Genomic DNA, 20,806 nt, shown 5'->3' with positions numbered 1-20,806 from the left:
CTTTAATATATCAGTATTCAGATAAGTATCCCAAGTCATTAGTCGTTGAGGTGCAGTCTCTCTGTAAGTCAGTCATGTTTAACATTCATAAAAAAGATTGTGAAATAATGGCACTGTCGAGGACATGTACTCAGCTCGAACAATCGCTGGGCACAACCTGGTCGTGTGGTTACAGGCAGCAAACATCCCGGTTGAAACGTCCTACCTCGCAATGTAGCTTAAGACTAGGTCAGGGCCCCACTCACAAACGTCTGTACTTTGCATCTCCTTAAGCTGGACCACTTTTGACACTACAAGCCATTGCAGCAAGAGCAGCGTGACACATGATTATAAGCACGACGTACCGTGGCGTCCACCTAGAAGGTCACATGGCTTGCTTTGTGCACTGAATTTGCAAGGATGGCTTGAAGCTTCTGTCGTGGTTAACTTTAAGCTGAGATAGTTTGGAATAATGCTCTCGGTTATTAGTGTTGCCCGGCATGGTTAACAATTCGGTAATATAGTGCTGCATTGAAAAATCTGTGCATTCATGACTGTATCACCTGATGAATGCATACCAGCTATTAAATTCTCCGTTCTGCAGAGAAATGAAGTGCACTTTGCTTCCAATTGCAGCTGCTTCTGGAGCTTCATGGTATGAAGCACCTTATGGCTGCAAGCTCTGACCGATGTTGTTCTGGGGTTGTGCAGGCCCATTGCAGGGAGTCACTCCGAGAGCCTCACGAGAGTTTCCTGCCCATGGTCGTTCTAAATTTTTTTGTTGTAGGTATGCATCCTTTCTGTCTTTCCCTTAAAGGCGTCATGAAACGATTTTCCTACTTCTTCCTCCTTAGCTTTAATCCTCGACTCAAACGCGAATTGTGAAATCACGTCGTCGTGCCATTCTTCGGCACCGGCGCGATGATTTCTAGCTTCCACCGTGCTTTTTATGCACACCATAGAACTTGTCATTCGCCAGTGGCGGTAAGCTCCGTCAGGGCACTCATTGGTCACGAACGCGAATCCAAATATTCGTCGACGAATTGATTGTTGACGAGCGCATACGTCCGAGTGACGCAGTTCTCGTGTCCAATGCGTGAGTGGGCTCGGCTGACGTCAGGTTGGCACCGCTGATGCGCTTTGGGAACCGCGGTTCTATCGTAGTGAAAAGGCGGAGAGCTTTGAAGGAAAGAAGGTACAAAATAATCCGTTATATTTTCAAATATTCGTACCGAAAAGCTGGCCTTTGACTTTCTACCCTTTTCCTTTTGGCCAACAAAACGGTATGCTATAAGTAAGGTCCCAATTTAAAATCATTTATTGCAGCCCAAAATTCGTTTCATGGCCCCTTTAATTGTACTCGGACGTTTTCGCTCCATTGTCGCCGATTTGCCTCAAAATTGGTTAAGCACACGGGTGGACACTGTACAACTGTAGCCCACATATTTGTGTCAAGATAACTTTTCTTTGCCAAAGTTACAGGTTTTTTTATGAAGGTTAGTCTTTTTTTGTTTTTATTTACATAATTATTTGAGTTTCCACGGGCAACACTAAAACGTTATGCCGGGGGCAAGGACAAGTTCGCTGCTCTAACTTGTTCTCGACTGATTGCAAGAATTTTGGTCAATGTCGTGAAAGCTCTTTCCAGCGCTTGCTTTGCAGCCTGAAAAACAATTATACATAGGACATACTCTGTTTTGTAGACTGCTTGCTCATTCTGCAGGTCTGCCTTCCATAGATGTCGTATTGCTGGAGAGCAGGCGAATTCGATTGTTGGTTTTGCTATTGCTTTCTTTTAGCCGTTGTCTTAATAGTTCTTGTAAATTTAGAGGTTTTCCGAAAAAGCAAGCCGGGACGAATATTTAGTTTGATTAGGTAGCTGAAAATATTGATTGAGTACCCTTTAGTCAGTAAAATAGATACTGTGTGCCGATGTTAGTGCCAGGTCGAGATCCGCGTTTTTTGGCACTTTTCTGGGAGTAGTACCCATTTTTATTGGTTAGCCCTCTTGGAGCGCCAACTAAACTCTTTTTATCCAGACACCTGCCCTCTGCTGGTACACTCTACCCTCATGCTCGGTGAGTGTATGAACTGGAGTTGTATCCCCAGTCGACACTCGTTGAGTATGAGGGTAGGAAAATCTTTTCATTGCAGGAGAACCTTATATAGGGAGGCTTTGGCCAGTCTATGATTTCGCTACCGTAGTGTCCCCCTCCCGAGTGAGCCAATCAGCTCGCGGCACAGAGCGAGCGGCGTGAGCGCATGCGCGTGAACTCTCGGCTGCTCCCAGCAGCGCGGGGATGGCCGCCATTTTCATTCATTCGCCGGCATGTGATCTATATTCAAATTGCGGTTCTTTCCTTTTAATTGGCAGGCTCTGGCAATAAAATTATAGTGTTACTCTTTGGTGGCTTAAAAAGCTAAAGAATAAAGTTTCTCCATGTTTGAACGCAAATTTTTAATCAGGCGAAAAAAAAAAAAAAGGCTTGTAGCAGACGACGCATAGCCTCAACAGTGCTCCACGCTGACAGCGTTGCGTCAAAATGGCGGTCGTCTCCTCTTTGCTGCCTTCCTTCTCTCTCGCTCCTTTGGCGCTCTCCTCTCTTTCCTCCTCTCTGGCGGCTTCGTCCCCACACCCACAGGCCAAACTCTCCCAATATGCGGCTCTGCATTGCAGTAGTACTTTTTTTATAGTCTTTAGAGTTGAATGTGAATATTTGACAGAAATCTCTCAGGTTGGGGCGAAAGAGGGTTAAATGAATGTATTTGGTCATTCGCCTTAATTCGGTACCCATCATTTCAGTGCCTACATGGCCTTGTTCTCGGGAGTGACTATGGCTGGGGCAGTGAAGGAGCAGTTTTTTAATAGGTACAAGTACAAAGTATTAAAATAAAAGGATCTATGTGCTGATCATGAACGAATATGCTAGCCATTGTAATGTAGCTCTGCCAAGTACTTGACTGCGATTTGTTTTTATTTTCAGCTACTTGGGTGCCTCAATATCTGGAAATTCAAGTGGCCACAAGCTTGGACTCAGTCTTCTTTGTGGTCTGGCCAGGACCATGGGGGAGGTAATCCCAGCAACAAGAGAATCGCAGTATCTCCATGTGTGTGACGTTTGATTAGCGTCACGACAGGGGAGTGCTTGTGCCACCAGGTGTTAGGTATGCTACTGAAAATAAGCGTTCTTACCTATTCCTTAAGTGAAACAGCAAAAGCACTACTAAACCTAAAATGCAAAAGACATATTCAAATCCTGGGTTGGATGGAGTTCCAATTGCAAAAAGGAGTCTGCAGGCATGATTAACATGTGAACCTAAAAGCCCGTGGATGTGAGTTCGACGGTGTCACAGAAATAACTTCCCACAGATGGCTTTGCTCATGCTATACCCGAGCAAATTCTTAAAATAATCATTGTGTTACGTTGCTGTCATCAGTCTTATGTACCTATCGCACCCAGCAGGCGGGAGATGTGAAATATAAAAAAAGAGGAACTTGCACATTATCAGCTCTGCAAAGATTTATATAGTGAACAGAGCATAGCACGTTCAGCTTAAGAAAACAATTCAGTACGGGCCTATATTCATGGTTCACATATCTGTAATTGCCCTTCAGGCTTCATAATGAAGTGAAAACTGCTTGAGTTGTGGCCCACGACAGGCTTAGTGTTAAAAAGTGTTATGGTGTTTCAAACAGCTTGCACCAAATAGTTTTTTTAAATACATAGGTTCATTGAAATTATTAAGTGGATGTTTGCAGACAGTCATGGTGACACCAATCTCAATCGTCGTGTTCCACTTATTCAGAGTTGGTTGAGCCTGTAAATATTGTAGGTCGCAAATTAAATTTTTATGGTATGCAATGGGCACAATCGTCCGTAATGACTTCCTCTAACTTGGAGAACTTTATACGTTTACTGCGGCAAGATGGTATCGCAGAACTAAGTATTTCTTTTATTCAACTCCTGCAGTAACCTTATCTCTAGAAGTTTTTTATATTCTTCGCGATGCTGAGATAAGATTCTGGAAATAGTTTTTCTAGAGCTAGGCTAGATATTTCCAGTTCGTGAACTTCCTCGCAAAGCATGCGAGAGAGCCAAACCTTGTACAGTACGGAGGGAACTTACCGAATGACGCGACTGACAGTTTGAAACAGTCGGCACTGTAACAGTAATAATGACATGCCACTTGCTTATGTAATGCTCATTGTCGCAGACCAAACTGATTTTTCCGTCTACGTTCATTTTCGGTAGAATCATTCACCCAACTCCCTCTCGAGACTGCAGCGCTTGGTTCTCCGAAGTAATTTACATGAATATAAATGCAACAGGTTTTTTTGAGTGTGCGTCTAACACATATTTTTCATATTGAATGTGCTAACTGTATTCATGACCATATCCATAATTGTACCCGCATTCTACCTAATAAATTTTATTTTGACATTTGAGTTTTCGGCAGTACGTTTCTTCACATCTGTGCTTGTCGAGCCTTACTCAAGCCCATACATCTTGTCTTTCACTATTATATAAATATATAGAAGTGTTGATGCCGAGTGAGAATTCAAGCTACCGGACCTGTCATGTGAGTTAAGAACCAAGAAAGAACTCTATAGACGAAATTTTGTTAAAGAGGGCAGTATGGGTATCAAAATAGCCCATGCCATGCTAGAAAATGCAAACTCATTAGGTATGCAAGGATGACAGTGCTGTGTCATTTCTGATATGTCACAAAAAATCAGTGTCATACAGTGTTCCTTATGGATATTTAAACTGTCAAATTCAATGCCTAAAAGTTCTATTCAAGAACGTTCCTCACTACAAATATATTTAGAGATCTGAGCAACCGACTCATGCAGGACTATGTGGCAAACATTCATTTTCATGTGCATTATGGTTTACAAGGTCTAGTCTGCACTGATTTATTGCATTTATGCTGAAACTGGCAGGGGTTCTCTGGGTATGAATGAAGAGATAAACATTTCTTGAAATCAAGTAATTTGAGAACGGACAAAAGGAATGATATTAAAGCGGTATCTTAGATTCTCTTTTCTTTGTCTTATCTCTAATTATCAGTTTATTTCATGTGAGACATTTAGTTTTTTAGCGCGCAGCTCTTAGGTGCCCGTTTCGGCATAACTGCCCCCCTAAACTTGGCAGGAAATTGAATTAATGTAGAGGTCATTTGACCTTAATTTTTCAGCTAAATCTAGTGGTGAAACTGTACTTGTTTCTGGCTGACGTGACACAAAGTCATGCGACGTCATCTTGCCCGCTATATTTAGTGGGAAAACTGAATGGGTGTTGAGGTCAGGTGAAATCAATTTCCCTGCAAAATTAAGTGAGAAAATTTTCCTGCTAAATTTAGGGAAATTTCCCGCTAAATGGGAGGGAGCAGACGAGGAGGAGGGGAAGGGGAGGAGTAGCATACCCTCCCATCCTCCTCCTCAACAACTGCGCTCTAATTTCGCAATACAGAGAATTGTAAACACCTTTTATTTTTCATCTCATGTTCTTCAATTTTCATATCGCAGGTGCGCTCGCAGCACAAATCTGGGTTGTGCAGATTCTCTACGCACAAGTCAGGAACTCCTGAGTGGCAAAAGTGGGAGTTTGGCCTGACAGCTCAAGGGACACCTTTGTTCAGTATTGAATTTTTAATTATCAGCTTTTAAGCAAAGTTCAGCTTTGCTGCATGAAATTCTTCTAGAAATAAATACTTGCTACTAAATTTACCACGTCACTACATTTCACCACTGCTATTAGTGCTCCTCGAGGACCGCGGAAGAGAGCTTATTTGTGTGCAAACATCATGCTAGTTTCAAACCAATCGCTGATGTAGAGACTTGCTGACATCCAGCATTCCAATGGAATGCTGGATGTCTGCGAGTCTCTCCCGAAGGATGCAAGCCGTGAAGGAACCATATATAGTCGTATCGTATAAGGGGACATACTATAGGGTGTTCTTTGTCTGCTTTACAGATTTGTTGAAAAAACGGCGTTAAAGCTACACTTACGCGGTCTGTGCACGTGAGTTATATGGCCAGGGGGGCATGGTATAAAGGGCTAATTGTAATGATGAGTCGGCTTATTAAAGGAAAGTGCAAGACTTCTTTCAGAAAACTAGATGGAGGTTGATTCTAGTGTAGTTTTATCCCGTGAATCTGAATATCACGTTCATTTTCTCCAAACATATAACTAAACGTGAGAAAGCACAAAACAAACATCCAACCAGTAGTGACGTAAGGGGATTTTTCAGTTGCCAAGCATTTGCCACTTGACGGCCGCGCGTCCAATCGCAAGCTTTCTAGGTGTATTCTCCCGCACTGGCACCAGTCGTGACGCCTTTTTCCCCCTTTTTAAAAATAGCGTGTGCGTGCATAGCTTTGATTGGCGCTGAAGATGCGTAAGCAGCGATTTCGAATGCTCCTTTTGTGACGACACTCGCCCGGAAAGAGCGCCTCCAGTGATACTTTAAAAATGATTCTATGCTGCCTCGATTCACCAGATCACCAAATAATTTTCATATTTCAGATTTTGGAGGTCAAATGAAGAAGATTTAAATCTGTTTACTAAAATACAAAACCACTAGCTTCCCTTTAAGTATAATGTGTTCCTTAAATTTTAAGTAGTGAAAATAGACCCATAATTCCAGTTATTAAGTTGCTAAGCATCATTGAAAAACACTAAATCAACCCTTTTTGTGAATATATGACGGGAACAGCATTTTACGGCGTTCTAAGCAAAGGCGTAATTAATTGGACGCATTTCCAGACTTCGGTTTCTTATCAGAGCGCATCTCTGCACCTGCGATACTGCTGACCAGTGGCTGCAGTGCGAAGCCACCTCCTCGCCTTCCTCGTAGGATGGAGGGAAGCAGGGCGCATGTGTGTTGCGCGACTAAACCCCCGCGGAGCAGGATCGTGGGCGCAGTGATGCGCTCCGATAAGAAACCGAAACCTGGAAACGGATCCAAATAAAGCGTTTTTACAGAACACGTAAAATGCTACCCGTGCGTTATATCCTTTTAAAAAGAGCTGAGTTAGTAGATTTCGATGACTCTCAGCAAGTTTCTAATTGAAACCATGTGTTCATTTTCAGTAATTAAAAAGTTAATTAACAAATTGTATTTAATTATTCGACTGATCGTTACGATTAGGCCCCTATCCTACGTACCCCTGGCCGTATAACTAACCTGCACAAACCACAGAAGTGTAGCTTTCACGACCTTTTAAAACAAATATGTAAAGCTTAAAAAAATCGCCCTGTATAACCGTGAAAAGGCGATACCAGCATGGTGGAACCGTATGGCTCCACCATGCTGGTATCGCCTTTTCACTGTTATACAGGTATCGCACTGTTAATGCTGGTATCGTCTTTTCACTGTTAATGCTGGTATCGTCTTTCACTGTTAATGCTGGTATCGCATTTTTGCTGGTATAGGACGTCCCATATTACGTCATGCTTGTATGGTTCCGCCCTGTTCCGCTTAATCCACTATGCTGGAGCCGCCTTTTCGCTGGTATAGGACGTCCCATATTACGGTTATGCTTGTATGAGGCTTTTCCAACATCTTTTCGTCATCAAGATTTTTCAACAGAGATATATAGCATATCTGTAAAAAAAATTGAAGCAAAGAAAACAAGAAAACGTAGGGATTAATGAAAAGATCTTAGAACTATCCCACCCTAAAGACAGGTTATGGCATAGATGTAAACAAAATCCGGGTAATACCACTTTAAAAACCGAATATCGTGTGATAAGAAATAAGTTAACTTCTGGGACCTCGTGAATGAGTTGATGTGCAGGAAAAGTAAAACTAACACTGACGATGCAATTAGGAAGAATTTTCCAGCATTAGATAACTACACGAAACTAGCCGAATTTTTCAAGTTTCATTAGTGTCGTACAAGCCCTAAGGCAAAATATAGCGGTGCATGCAAATGATGAACCGGCTGACCGAATTGACTTTGTAAATTCAGCACATCTACCAGAAATAAATGAGTACGATCTCATGAAGATTATTAATTCAATATCAAAAAACGAAAGTGCCTGGAATAGACCAAATTCGTATTAGAAAATTGCACTACAATTTTTCAAGTCTAAAATTGTTCCTCCTCGTAATAGTTAACGGATGCCTGACAACATGGAAAATACCGGAAGGACTAAAATTGTCAATAGTGAGACCGCTATACAAAAAGGGAAGTAAGAAAGAATTAGGAAGCTATAGACCGATATCAATATTACGAGCAATTTCTCATATTCTCGAAAAATGGGTAAAAATATGTATGAATGGCTTCTGTGAGAGATTTTCGTTATTGAACGACTGGCAGTATGGTTTCAGCCAACAAGGGAACACTATTTTTTTTTTATTTATTTATTTATTCGAATACCTACATCGCCCAGATCTGGGCATTATTGTAGGGGGGGTAGGGCAATACAAAACAATAGCAAACGATACATATAGAGATACACAAGAACTATTGTGATGCAGAAATAGTGGATATGACAGGAGAAAAATACAACATACAACACTTTGTACAATATATGAAAACAAAGTATAGTGAATGGCACTATTAGAAGGGCAAAGTGAAAAATTATTCCAACAGCAAGTTTTTTAGGGCAGTAGGAAAGGATGAAGGAGCCGCAGAGATAACCTCAGTTGGTAAATTGTTCCATTCGTGTATTGTTCGTGGAAAAAACGAGTGCTTAAAAACGTTAATTCTGCATCTATATTCTCGTACTTTTAAGTGATGATCTGTACGCGGCGACACATAACTGGGCTCCCTAATATAACGTTCTTTCTCGATGCCGGTCCTACCGTTTACTATGTTAAAAAATAAAGTGAGCCTAAGGAACCTTCGTCTGTCTTCCAACAGAGGCCATCCCAGGTTGCGGCGTATTTCAGATGATCTTATAGAGAAATCATAATTGATTTCTCTATTTCATTACTTGAAGCTTTCTCGGACTGTGTTAATGAAACGCTTGAAATTATTAAAGTAGCCCTTGCCTTGCTTTTGAACTTGTCCAAGGCATTTTATACAATTGATCACGCACTCCTCCTACCAAAACTCAATAAGCATGATTTCAGGGGCCCGTTTTACAAATTCTTCACTGACTACTTTACAAACTGGTTTTAGATGGTTAAAATTGGAACCAGCACTAGTACCAAACTAAGAGTCGATTGCGGCGTGCCACAGGGTAGCACAGTAGGTCCGTTACTGTTTAATATAGATGTGAATGATCTAGGGTTATTACGACTACGATCTAGAATGTTTCGGTTGGTGGATGATACTGTTCTATTACAACCTCATGACAATTATAATAAGGCGGTTCCGCTGCTTGAAAGCGGTATATATTTATTAGTTAACTAGTTCTCAGGTAATCTCATTTCTATGAACGTCAATAAAACTAAATTAGTCTGTTTCCGTAATCCCCATAAACAAAATACTATACTACCAAACACATATCTTCACCTCCATGATCATGCTCAACACATTTGCACGTGTAGACCATTACCTTATGACTCCTCGGTTAAATATTTGGGGTCAATATTTGACCAACATCTTCTTTGTAGCCAACAAATAGAATATATTTTTAAGAGGACACGGGTGGTATCGGCGTATTTTTACAAGCTAAAAAGAGCATGTTCTGTAAACTTGCGGAGAACTATTTTCAGATCTTTAGGAGAATCAGTTATACGGTATGGAATTACTATATATGGGAATTGTTCCGAGCACAAAAACAGGGAAATATAGAATCATAAAATATAGTGTAAACAATATTTCTACGGGTCAGTGTATGATGAACTAGACCTTGAAAAAAAATGCGCGCGTTAGAAATTTTTCAATCATTCAGTTTCATAAATATGTGATAATAACAAGTAATTATTATAGCAGAACTTTTAAACAAGAGGCAAAAAAAAGGAAAGTTGCGGCGTACAGATAGGTTTGTTTGTATCTTAGGGACCTTGAACTTCAAGGTCCCTAAGATACAAACAAATTATAGAAAAAGGTTAAAACGACACTATGTCCCTTCGATGTTCAACAGTTTGCCAGATTCTTTGCTGAACTTATCATCCTTTCGTGTGGTAAATGTAAGAGAATGGCGCCTCACGCTTGCGCAATAATAATTATATAATTACTTGGTGCGTATTCGTTGCCCTCATTCCTACATTATTGTTGTTTGTTTGTTTTGTTTCTCCAGTGTTGAATGTGACACGGTATTTTGTTGGCTGCCTGGTCCCACATACAAGCATCTTGACTTTCGTGGGCCAGCACACCTACACATGTATTTTTCAAAGATAATAACGATATTATTACATCATTATTATATTCCAGCGCTGTCCCCACGGTGTTTTAACACTAAGAATTTTGATCTGAATTACTTTTCTTTGTTTGACTGTGTGTTCAATAGTGTTTCAATTCGCTATCTGAGAATTTTTTACCGTCAGCCCTACATCTTTGTACTTCTTACATAGTATTTTGTTGCAAGGTTACGCTTCAGCCGTCCAAGATACTAAAGATCAAGGGTAAATTTTTGGGCAGAAGAATAAATTTTTTTTACACACACACATATATATATATATAAATATATATATATATATATATATATATATATATATATATATATATATATATATATATATATATAATAGCGTACTTCTCACATTCCTTCCTTTGATGTGACCGCTGGACATGCTGAGGAAAATGTTTACAAAGACACTCCTCAAGTTTGTGTTTTATTAACTTTAGATTAAATAGAACAGCGATTCATTTTGAGGCCGAACATTTTGCGGACGTCTTGATTTCTGGCACAGGCGCGTAGTCACTCAACCGTGCATGCCCGCATGCCCCCGAGCGAAGCCGAGAGCGACAGGCTGGGCTTTGAAATTCTGCGGACGACTAACCTCAGATCATTCTTAGCATTTCTTCAGTTTTACACAGGGGCGGGGGGGGGGGGGGGGGGGGGGGGAGAGGGGAGAATGGAGGGAAGAGGAGGTCGTGGTGGCAAAGGAGGTATAAAAGCTCGAACCTCGGTTGCCGAGAAATCAGTTTTTTCTGCAACGGCCACGATGAGGAACCTGGTTAGTGCGCGGTTTGATATATGCTATGGTCGCTTACTGCTTAAGGAACGTAGGACGTGGCAGTCCCCGATCATATCATTATCGTTCTACAAGGTTTTCCTATCAAAAATGCACAGGGCGTATTTCACCGTCAAAAATGAACTACGCATTGCGAAACGCTAATTGTCGGGCCAAAAATGTGGCGCTAGCGGTCTGAACCAGGTGCCACATTTTCCGAACTAACCTCAAAAGGTATGAGTGATGTTCTAAAATTTTTAACGAAAAAATTGTGGTTGACGAAGCTGCCGAATACATAAAGCTGAACGGCGCCAGTTACCGAAAACGGGGGAAAAAAGGACCTTATTTTCCTATTGAAATTTTCAGAAAATCACATAACTTTTGAATGAGACAATGAATAGTTATGAATCGTTGGCACCTGGTACCGACCGCTAGCGCCATATTTGGAGGGAGAATGAGCGCTCGGCGACGCGTAGTTTATTTTTGTAACAAAAAAGAACACAGTTTTTTTTTTAAGGAATAAATCAGAAGCAAAAAGTGTGAACATATAAGTCACGCCCTGTCGTTCTCTTTCTGCCAGGGAGTTTGGGCCTCAGTTTAACATCACCTGGTTTTGTCGCTGATAGCTTCACTACGAAAGGAGAGCCTGTCTAATTCGACGAGGTTTCTTTCTTTTGATAGGCTCATGAGATTGATTGTCATGCAACGCGGCGGTTGGGCTCAGCAGGTTTTCTAAGGGCTACGTTATCAAGATAACCGCTGCCTTTTCAGATCCTACGACAGGGCAGCTTAGTGCATGTCTAAGTATTAGATTTTATTAAAGACCACATTATGGGTAGATAAAGCTCAACCGTAGATGTCTCTAGTCACTTCTTTTACCACAAGCTCGTACATATATACGTCACAATTATAAAGAGCAGGGCGTGGTGCGTCTAGAAAGTATTATTTTAGCTTTTTAGCTAAAGAGACTGAGTTTCTTTAGTCGTCTGTGACCACCATACGTCTTCTGGTGCTATCTGGCTACAATTCCTATCTAACAATCTAGAACGACGATGAAAAAAAAAAATTGGCGGTAGAAAGATGAATACACCGAGAACACGTAGGTTGTTGTTGTTGTTCACGTTTTTTTTTACTGATGCCCTCACCACCTTGATCTCAGATCATTTGTGGGAGGAGATGAGCGATGGGGATGATGTCGGATGAAAATATGTTAAAATAGGTGGCGAATGCCCGCCTTCCGAATGAATTTCAGGAGGGACTGAAACACTGCCTCCCTGTCTGCTTGTTCGCCTTCGGGACTCGTCAATTCTTGGAAGTTTGTAGGACGAAGCTCATGTGGTAGTCCGCGGAGGACACTTCGGCGAATGCGCTCTGCCGCTGTGCATCCCCAGACAAGGTGCTCCCCCCCCCCCCCCCCCCCCCCCCCCCCCAGCGTAGCTTGCTGTCCCGACTTACACCGGTCGCACTCTCCTGCGACAACGGGTGGCGGGCCGTCTGGGTGTCCTCGTCGTCTTGTGAGGCCAAACTTACACTGAAGAGCCGGAGTCATGACGGTGCGCGTTCTAATACGCCGCAGGATTACCCTATCGGCCCGACTGAAGCCTGTCGGGAGGGTTCCGCGAGGGTCTGGTCGTATTTGGGTAGCGAGGGTTTCCCTTCGACGCTTCTTTTTCAGGGACAGAAATGCGTCTGGGTTGAAGGGAGGACATTATTTTCCCTTCACGACTGACACCCGGTTGGTCCTGATTTGGAAGCACCGGCGCAGATTCTAGCGCTGCTTTGGCCGCGTTGTGGGCCTCTTCGTTTCCGTGGATGCCGGAGTGACCCGGCACCCACCCAACCGAAAGTGTTCGCCCAGCGAGGGCCAGGAGCTGAGCGAGTGTCCTCAGCTGGCGGACCGTCGTATTGTATTAGCTGACGTCCTGGCACTCAGCGTAGGCGTCTCTGGAATCGGTGAAGACCCATATAAAATCGAACGGATCTGAGTATGCATTCTGTTGACACACGGCCTGACGTGCACCCTCAAGGATTGCCTGCAGTTCCGCTTCCTTCGTACTTCGTTCTTCGTTGATTCGGCGGCTTGATGTGGTCATGGTATTTAATATATGTATTCCAATGCTCGCTTGGTCGTCTTTGCCAATTGCTGCGTCCGTGTAGACGAACAAGGTAGGCGTGTCGACTGTACAGTCTTTGACAAAGACTTCATGTTCCCTGGCCCGATGTTGTCGTCGCCGCGCTTCGTAATCCTTGCCCATGTTCCGGGGAAGCGGGGCGAGGGTGGTGAGCTGGATTGTAGTTTCTTCGAGGCTGAGAAGCGGAATCTGAGGGAGGCTGTCCGTGTCGTAGCCGACGTGGCGGAGGATAGCCCTTCCTGGCTATCCTCCGCGTAGGATAGCCGTAGGAGATGTGACTTCTTCTGAAACGGGCTAGTTAGCATCACCTCCCCGTATAGTTGTGCCGAGAATTGCACCGGTACTCCTATGTAAATGATGCCGTGGTAACTATGAATGAACTGCTTCGGCCCGGACGATTTGCACGTGTCCACCGACAACCTAAACGCCAGAGCGTGGAAGTATAAGAACGTTTTCTTGTTCACAGCTGGCTTTTCAAGATATAACTTTGAAAAAAACAAAAATACGTTTATTGTTAGTGTCGACGCCTAAGAGACACGTGTAGCTGTACATATGTAATCACCAACAACTTAAGAAACGTTGGGTGTCGCTCATTTTGTTGACTTGTCTTCCTCCGTAATTTGTTCTTCGGCGTTCATATAGGGCTGCAGCCTGACTGGCTTGGGAGTAATGACAAGTTGATCGCAACTTAGCATGGCCCGCCTCTTCTGATTCTTTCAGTGTGGGAGAGAAAAGCTTGTGCATCAGGATGAGGGCTAACACAAAACTTTGCTTTTTTTCAGTTGTACTGCCTCATCGTTTTCGTGGTCGTCTCCGTAGCCAGTGCGGTCTACGGACACGGCGACTATGGCCACGGTGGCTACAGCCACGCCTACACCCATCAGTACGACAACCAGCGGGCGCACTATGGCTACGGCGGATACGGTCGCGGCGGCGGGTACGGCGGTTATGGCGGATATGGAGGCTGCGGCGGACATGGTGGCTACGGGGGATATGGTGGCTACGGTGGATTTTATGGCTGAGCTGCTTGAGAAACGAAGAAATTGCAACAGGTGCGTGCATGTTTATCCAAGAAGAGTGCATGCTGTCTTCGACAAGGACACACAACAAGCTGTTGTGCTTTCGTCGTTCGTGCTTTGCAACATCTGGGATCATTGCCAAAGTGGAATAAATAACCTCTGAATTGAACGCATGCTAATGTTGTGTGTTTCATGAGTAATAGGCGTGAGAAACCGATGTGCAGCATAGTTGCGGACCTTTTACCTGAGCAATGAAAATATTGCTTTGTCATCTACTCGACGACTACCTTGACTACAAAGGAAACATGTTGCGGCTAGCGCTACAAGTGCGCCTCTTGATATATTTGACTGCAACCTGTAGCGCGGATAAAACTCCATAAGAAAAAAAAATAGCTCCGTACATAAAAAAATCGGATTTCCCTAAAGAAAAAAAATCATGCTGCAATTTTTTAAATCTTTCCACGTTGTTTGGCGTAGCTTTTTGACCCTGAGCACGATGTTTGTTACTCTATACTGAGGTTTGTGTTGTCCTTCTCTTAATATCTTTAATATATGATACGCAATTTTCGCGGGTCGTATTGCGGTGTTTGCTTCAACTGGAAGTACCTATAAGCCGGGGTCCTACTGCTTATACATTATACAAAAGGCAGTCTGCAGATATCACTCACCCCGATATCCGTGGCTCAAATTCCGCGTGCCAAGTGTCTCCTTGAACTCTTTGCCTTGCGGCATTCGAAGCTCAGATCTCGTTGCCTTGCTGCATTAGAAGCTCAGATCTCGTGTTGACTAGTGTTTGATCCGTTTGCAGACTGTCTTTTGTATGCAGGTATAAGCAATGTGACCCCGGCTTTGGGGAAAACCCTATGGTAGTAAGGTACGGCCACCCCGCAATGATTTCGCCATTTTTTTTATAAACTTCGTGATAATTGTAGGTACTGCTTGAAAAGGTGAGGCGTTATCTTGTAAACGTCTAGTTTTTGGTACATGTATCACTGGGTAACCGGACAAAAGCTCACTGGACAAAAGATCACCGGACAAAAGCTGACCGGACAGAAGCTGACCCGTTTTTTCACAGACCCAGACAAAAGCTCACCTCAGTTTTTTTTTTTTTTTTTGATACCCGGGCAAAACACGGGCTGGGATTGAGTGCGGACGGGATGGCCATTGCACTATTTTTAGGAGAACCGGCACACCATCCCATGCAAAGGCGTCGACAGATAAGCCATAACAGGCAGAGAAGCAACGATTTGGGACCAAAAGTTAGGTCACAGAATTTGAGCGGAGCTGAAAAGATCAAGCTTTCTTGACTCAAGGTATGCCACAGCAACCTTCTGCCACACCCAGGAAACTTCGGGAACCAATTTTTTGAAACCTGAAGAGTGACCGAAGATGCGAAGTCGCCCTTCGATGACCTCGCTTTTTCATTGTGCTTATTCACGCTAAACGCACACATAAAGGTAAGGCACAATAGAGAGTTTTAGAATAGGGGCCCCCAAAGCTTGGGGGCCCCAAAGAAATAGGGGCTCACCACTGCGCATGCGCAGAACCCAAAATCTGTTTGGGGCTTTGGGTTGGCGCTTGGGGTCGGGTTGCATCGGCAAACATGGCGGCACCTTTTCTGCTCGCTTCGGAGCAAATTCGTCATGGTCGCTGCAGTATTAGCCCATTTAAATGCCAGTGAATAGTGCTACCGGCTTTCGCTTTGCTTGATTTGGCTCAAATCACAAAGAATGAGCGGTGGGCTCACCCCATTTTAAAGATCGTCCCCGATTTTGCCCGTTTCTAGGCCTAAACATACGCGGTAACCGTTGACATGCCAACGTATGCTACTCGGTGGCACGATACCTGCATCTTGAAAACAAGTATTTCAAGGCTTCAAAGTCGCTCCAGCTCAGATCTAAATAGTGCAACTGCCCGCAGAGTATGCGCGCTCGCGTTCGTCTCAGTCTCGGCGTAGTTGAAGGCCAAAATCTTTGGCTGCATATGGTCAAAGCGCACACCCAAAAATATCGAGAACGAGCCATACCTAAAACAGCGCGCAAGCAAAGGAGAAAGAAAATAGAACACAGGAAAGAGCGCTGACACCCAACTTATATATTGTGAAAGAAAGAGAAAGAGGAAGCTTCAGACATGAAGCCCACGCGCACAAACAAGGTATAAAGAAGAAAGAATAAAAACATAAATTACTAAGTTGCAGCAGAAAAGGAGAAAACTGACATTATAAGGTCACGAAGAAAAAAAAAAGATGAGAAAAAAAGAAGAAAGAAAAACAACAACGTGGGCTTCATATCTGAAGCTTCCTCTTTCTCTTTCTTTCACAATACATAAGTTGGGAGTCAGTGCCCCCTCCTGTGTTTTGTTATCTTCCTCCTGTACTTGTGCGCTGTTTTAGGTATGTCTTCTATGTACAAGCTAGCTCAACTCTCTATGTTACTACGAGAAGAAGCGCCAAAATAGAGCGCTACGGATTGGATTGTTTCGGCTACACCCGAAATGAGATGGCCGAACGAGCCGAGGCCGATCCAAGGCCAAAAGAAAATGGAGGAAGAGAAGGCTCCCGCGCGCGTTCGCTTCTCGATCGACGATGACATTTATGTGCTACGCGAAGTGTATGCCACTAACTCATTCCAGGATTCCAGGAGATGGACTTGAATGGCCGAAAGGGTCCCCGAAGCAATCGGAAGAAATTTCCCCACGCGGGCCATCCGCGACCGGGTCGACCTGCTGCTGGCACAGTTTAACACGAAGCACAGATTTCCCGGTTACTTTTCGTAACTTAACGTGAAAAAAAAAGAAAAAGAAAGAAACGGGTCTGTGTGAACGAGCCTTTAGCCGCGGAGTAGCAATACGTCACCATGTCAACAGTTACGATGTATGTTTAGGCTTAGGACCGGCCAGAATCAGGTACGATCTTTAAAATGGGGCGAGTACACCGCTCATTCTTTGTGACTTGAGCGAGATTAAGCAAAGCGAAAGCCGGTTGCACTATTCAATGGCAATGAAATTGGCTAATACTGCAGCGACCATGACGAATTTGCACCGAAGCGAGCGAAAAGGGCGCCGCCATGTTTGCTGATATACAACCCGGCCCCAAGCAATTGGGGGCCCCACGTTATTTCTCGAATTTCACGTTGGGGGCGCGAGCCAACCCAAAACCCCAAACGGAGTTTGGGTTCTACGCATGCGCAGTGCTGAGCCCCTATTTCTTTGGGGCCCCAAGGCTTTGGGACCCCTGATTATAGAACTTTCTATAACTGTCGTGCTGCTTCAGCTACAGGATGAGCTAACAGCAAGCTACACCTACCAGCGTCGTGCCTGTGACCGGGGAATGGCCCGTCCAGTTCTCAGATAATTCCATTGGCTCACATGATAGCCTGGTATTTGAGGGCGTGCACTCTCTTGTTGACCAGAGAAGTAAATCTTCTGATTCACAGACGGTCGGCAGATGGGCCTTGCTGTGCCGTTCCAACTGGTGTTACCCTCCCTATGATTTGAACCGCAAGCCACAATAAAGTGTCGTTTCGGCGGAAATGTTTTGCGTTTTAATAATTTTTCACTGTTAAGAAGTTTGTCCGTTGTCCACAATGGCGCTGCATGCGAAAAAGTCGAGCGTGCCGCGTTGCGTCGTCACAAACCCTATTCTATAAGCACGCTGCGTGAGATGTCGTTGCGTTGGGTACCCCAAAGCTTTGGGTTACCCAAAGCGTTGAGACCTCCTATACTAAAACTCTCTAATGTCTCTTCATTACTAATGCGTGGGTTTTCTTGTGGTTCAAGGTAATAGTTGATGTGAATTGCTAAGAAAATTAAATTCTTTCCGTCATTGTGCGTCTATTTGCAGTCAAGGATTACGTCAGGGTGATGCGAAAGGGAAACTGAAGCAAATCTATACTATACACATCATCGGCTTGCGAATTTTCAGAAATATTTTGAAGGAAAGGGAGTTGGGTCTCTTGGAGAAGTCCAACATAGATGGCCAATTTCGAAAGCTGTGCGGAATTTTGGATAGAATGGCCTTCCTTCCACCACAGCTTGTGCCCGAAGGACTAAACTACATCAGGGAAAAGCCTACCGGTGACATCGGCGACCTGCCGGAGTACTTTGATGGCACGTATGTCAATGGCCCCTTCCGTCATGCTTGTGCTCCCTATTCTGAGGCATCCAGTGCGAATTCTTCCCTTTGCCTGACTGTGCGCCGACGGCGACCGGAGTTTCCCCCGTAAAGGTAGAACATGTACGACGTCGCCACTCTTCAAGATGAAGACCGGAAGAACAACACCACCTGTGAAATAGCTTGTTGTTGGGCGAGTTGGTGAACGTTTGGATACATGGTTTTGCGCAAAAAAGACGGACACAAGAGAGAAAACACAGACACGAGCGCAACTTACAACTGTATTGAGGAAACCTTCAGAAAACATACAGATATATCGTTAACTTCAATGCGTCCACGCATGCGTCGTGTCACTATCACACGCTCGTCACAGAAACTTATCAAGGAAGCGTTTTTCAGACTTATACAAACTTATCGAGGAATCGCTCACACATAGGTCGCCTTTCTTTTTGATAAAGAAGGCTTCCAACAACTCACGTGTTTTTGTCCCTTGCTCCCGCCCAAAATTACAGTGTCAGAAAAACGTGGCTCACACTCACAGTTTCTGCAGTGTGCAGGCAAATGTGCCCCGTCATTAGTCTTTAAATTTTGAGCATGCTCCCTGAGACGGTCGTTGGCACACCTTCCCGTTTGCCCCACGTATGTCTTCCCACACGTGAGCGGGATTTCACCAATGACCTCTGTTTTGCAGCCAACAAACGGCCTGGCATGCTTTGTGGTGCATCCTCGCTTCTGTCTGCTTTCTCCAGTAATGCGGGGGCAGAGTTGGCCGAGTTTTGTCGGAGCGGTAAACATAACCGGCACCCCATGTCTGCTCGCAACCTTTTTGAGGTTATGCGAGAGTTTCTGCACGTATGGTACCGCTTCAGGCCTCACATTCCTCGGTGTTGGCTGGATCCTTTTTCCAGCAGTGTGTCCCTTCAGTCTTTGCTGGGTGGTTTCCGCCACACTCCTCAAGACACCACGTCAGCTGGCTCTGGAACGGCAGCAGGCACCTCCGGCAGCGGCAGGCGGCTCAGGGCGTCGGAAGGTCCCAGGTTCTTCCCAGGGCGGTAGACCAGCTTGGAGCTGTAGGCCGCCAGCGTCAAGGCCCAGCGCACCACACGAGGCGATGCTTGCACTGGGACCGCCTTGTCAGGCCCCAGCAGCCCCAGCAGCGGCTTGTGGTCTGTGACCGCCTCGAATTTCCGGCCCCACGGGTACTGATGGAAGCGCTGGACCCCAAAGATGAGGGCCAAGCCTTTCTTGTCGAGCTGGCTTCAGCGTTGCTCTGCCGCATGGAGCCGACGAGAAGTAAACGCCACAGGGCGTTCCTGACCATCCTGACCCCGGTGCGACAAGACGGCTCCTACCCCGTACGGCGACGCATCGAGTGAGGACTACAGGCTTGGCCGGGTCGAAGTGCACCAGCACTGGAGCCTTAACGACCAACTCCTTGCTGTGCTGGAAGGCCGTCCTGCTCCTTCTTCCAACCCACTGCTGCCCATCATGAAGCAGGCGATGCCGCGGCTCTAGATGCGTCGACAGGTTGGGCAGGAACCTCCTGTAGAAGTTGATGAGGCCAAGGTAGCTCTGAAGCTCCTTCTTGCTCTTGGGCTTCGGCGCCTTGAGCACGGCCTCAATCTTGCGGGGAGCCGGGGCCAAGCCAGCCTGGGAGATGATGTGTCCCAGGTACTCCACGCTGGGGGTCAGGAACACGCACTTGTCCAGCCTCAGCTTGAGACCGGCGTCCTGTAGTCGTGTCAGGACATTGCGCAGGTTCTGCAGGTGCTCCCCGTCGTCGGTACCGGTAACCAGGATGTCGTCCAAGTACACCGCCACGTGCCTCATGCCCCTGAAGAGGTTATCCATCTCTCTCTGGAAGATGGCTGGGGCTGAGGCCACGCCGAACGGTAGGCGCGTGTACTGGAAGAGTCCCATGGTTGTTGAAATGGTGACATACTTCCGGGCGGCATCCTGGAGCACCTGCCGCAGGTAGGCATCTTGAAGGTCGAGCTTGGTGAACTTCTGTCCGCCGGACAGAGCCGACCAGAGATCTTCTACCCGAGGTAGCGGGTACTTCTCGACGGTAGCGACGGGGTCGATGGTGACCTTGAAGTCCCCGCAGATCCTGCCTGACGCGGCCGTCTCGCTTGAGGACTGGAACAACCGGTGTAGCCCACTCAGAGGTCTTGACGGGCACCAGGATACCCTCGCGCTGCAGCCGTTGCAGCTCCTGGGTGACCCCGTCCTTCAGGGCGAACGGCAGCGGACGCGGCTTGAAGAACCGAGGCCGGGCTGCCTCAGGAACGTGGATGCCAACCGTCGTGCCGGCGAAGGTGCCCACCCCCACCTGGAACAGGGACTGGAAGTTGGTCAGGAGGCTCGGGGCGTCCTTCACCACGTGCAGGGCAGCTTCTTGGTACTCCGGCAGCCGAACACCCAGCGAGTGAATCCAGTTCCGGCCCAACAGCGTCGGCGACGACCCCTTGGTTAAATAAAGGGGA

The 20,806-nt window shown here is 45.4% G+C and overlaps 1 pseudogene; it reads right to left on the bottom strand.

Moving 5' to 3' along the window:
* Positions 1-12,777: 12,777 nt before the first annotated feature.
* Positions 12,778-14,167, bottom strand: LOC115327743 (annotated as a pseudogene).
* Between the last annotated feature and the right edge of the window lie 6,639 nt (positions 14,168-20,806).

Source organism: Ixodes scapularis, unplaced genomic scaffold (genome assembly GCF_016920785.2).
Source record: "Ixodes scapularis isolate PalLabHiFi unplaced genomic scaffold, ASM1692078v2 PGA_scaffold4__175_contigs__length_147842914, whole genome shotgun sequence".
Classification (NCBI taxonomy): domain Eukaryota; kingdom Metazoa; phylum Arthropoda; class Arachnida; order Ixodida; family Ixodidae; genus Ixodes; species Ixodes scapularis.
This window is presented reverse-complemented; position numbering and strand designations above follow the sequence as displayed.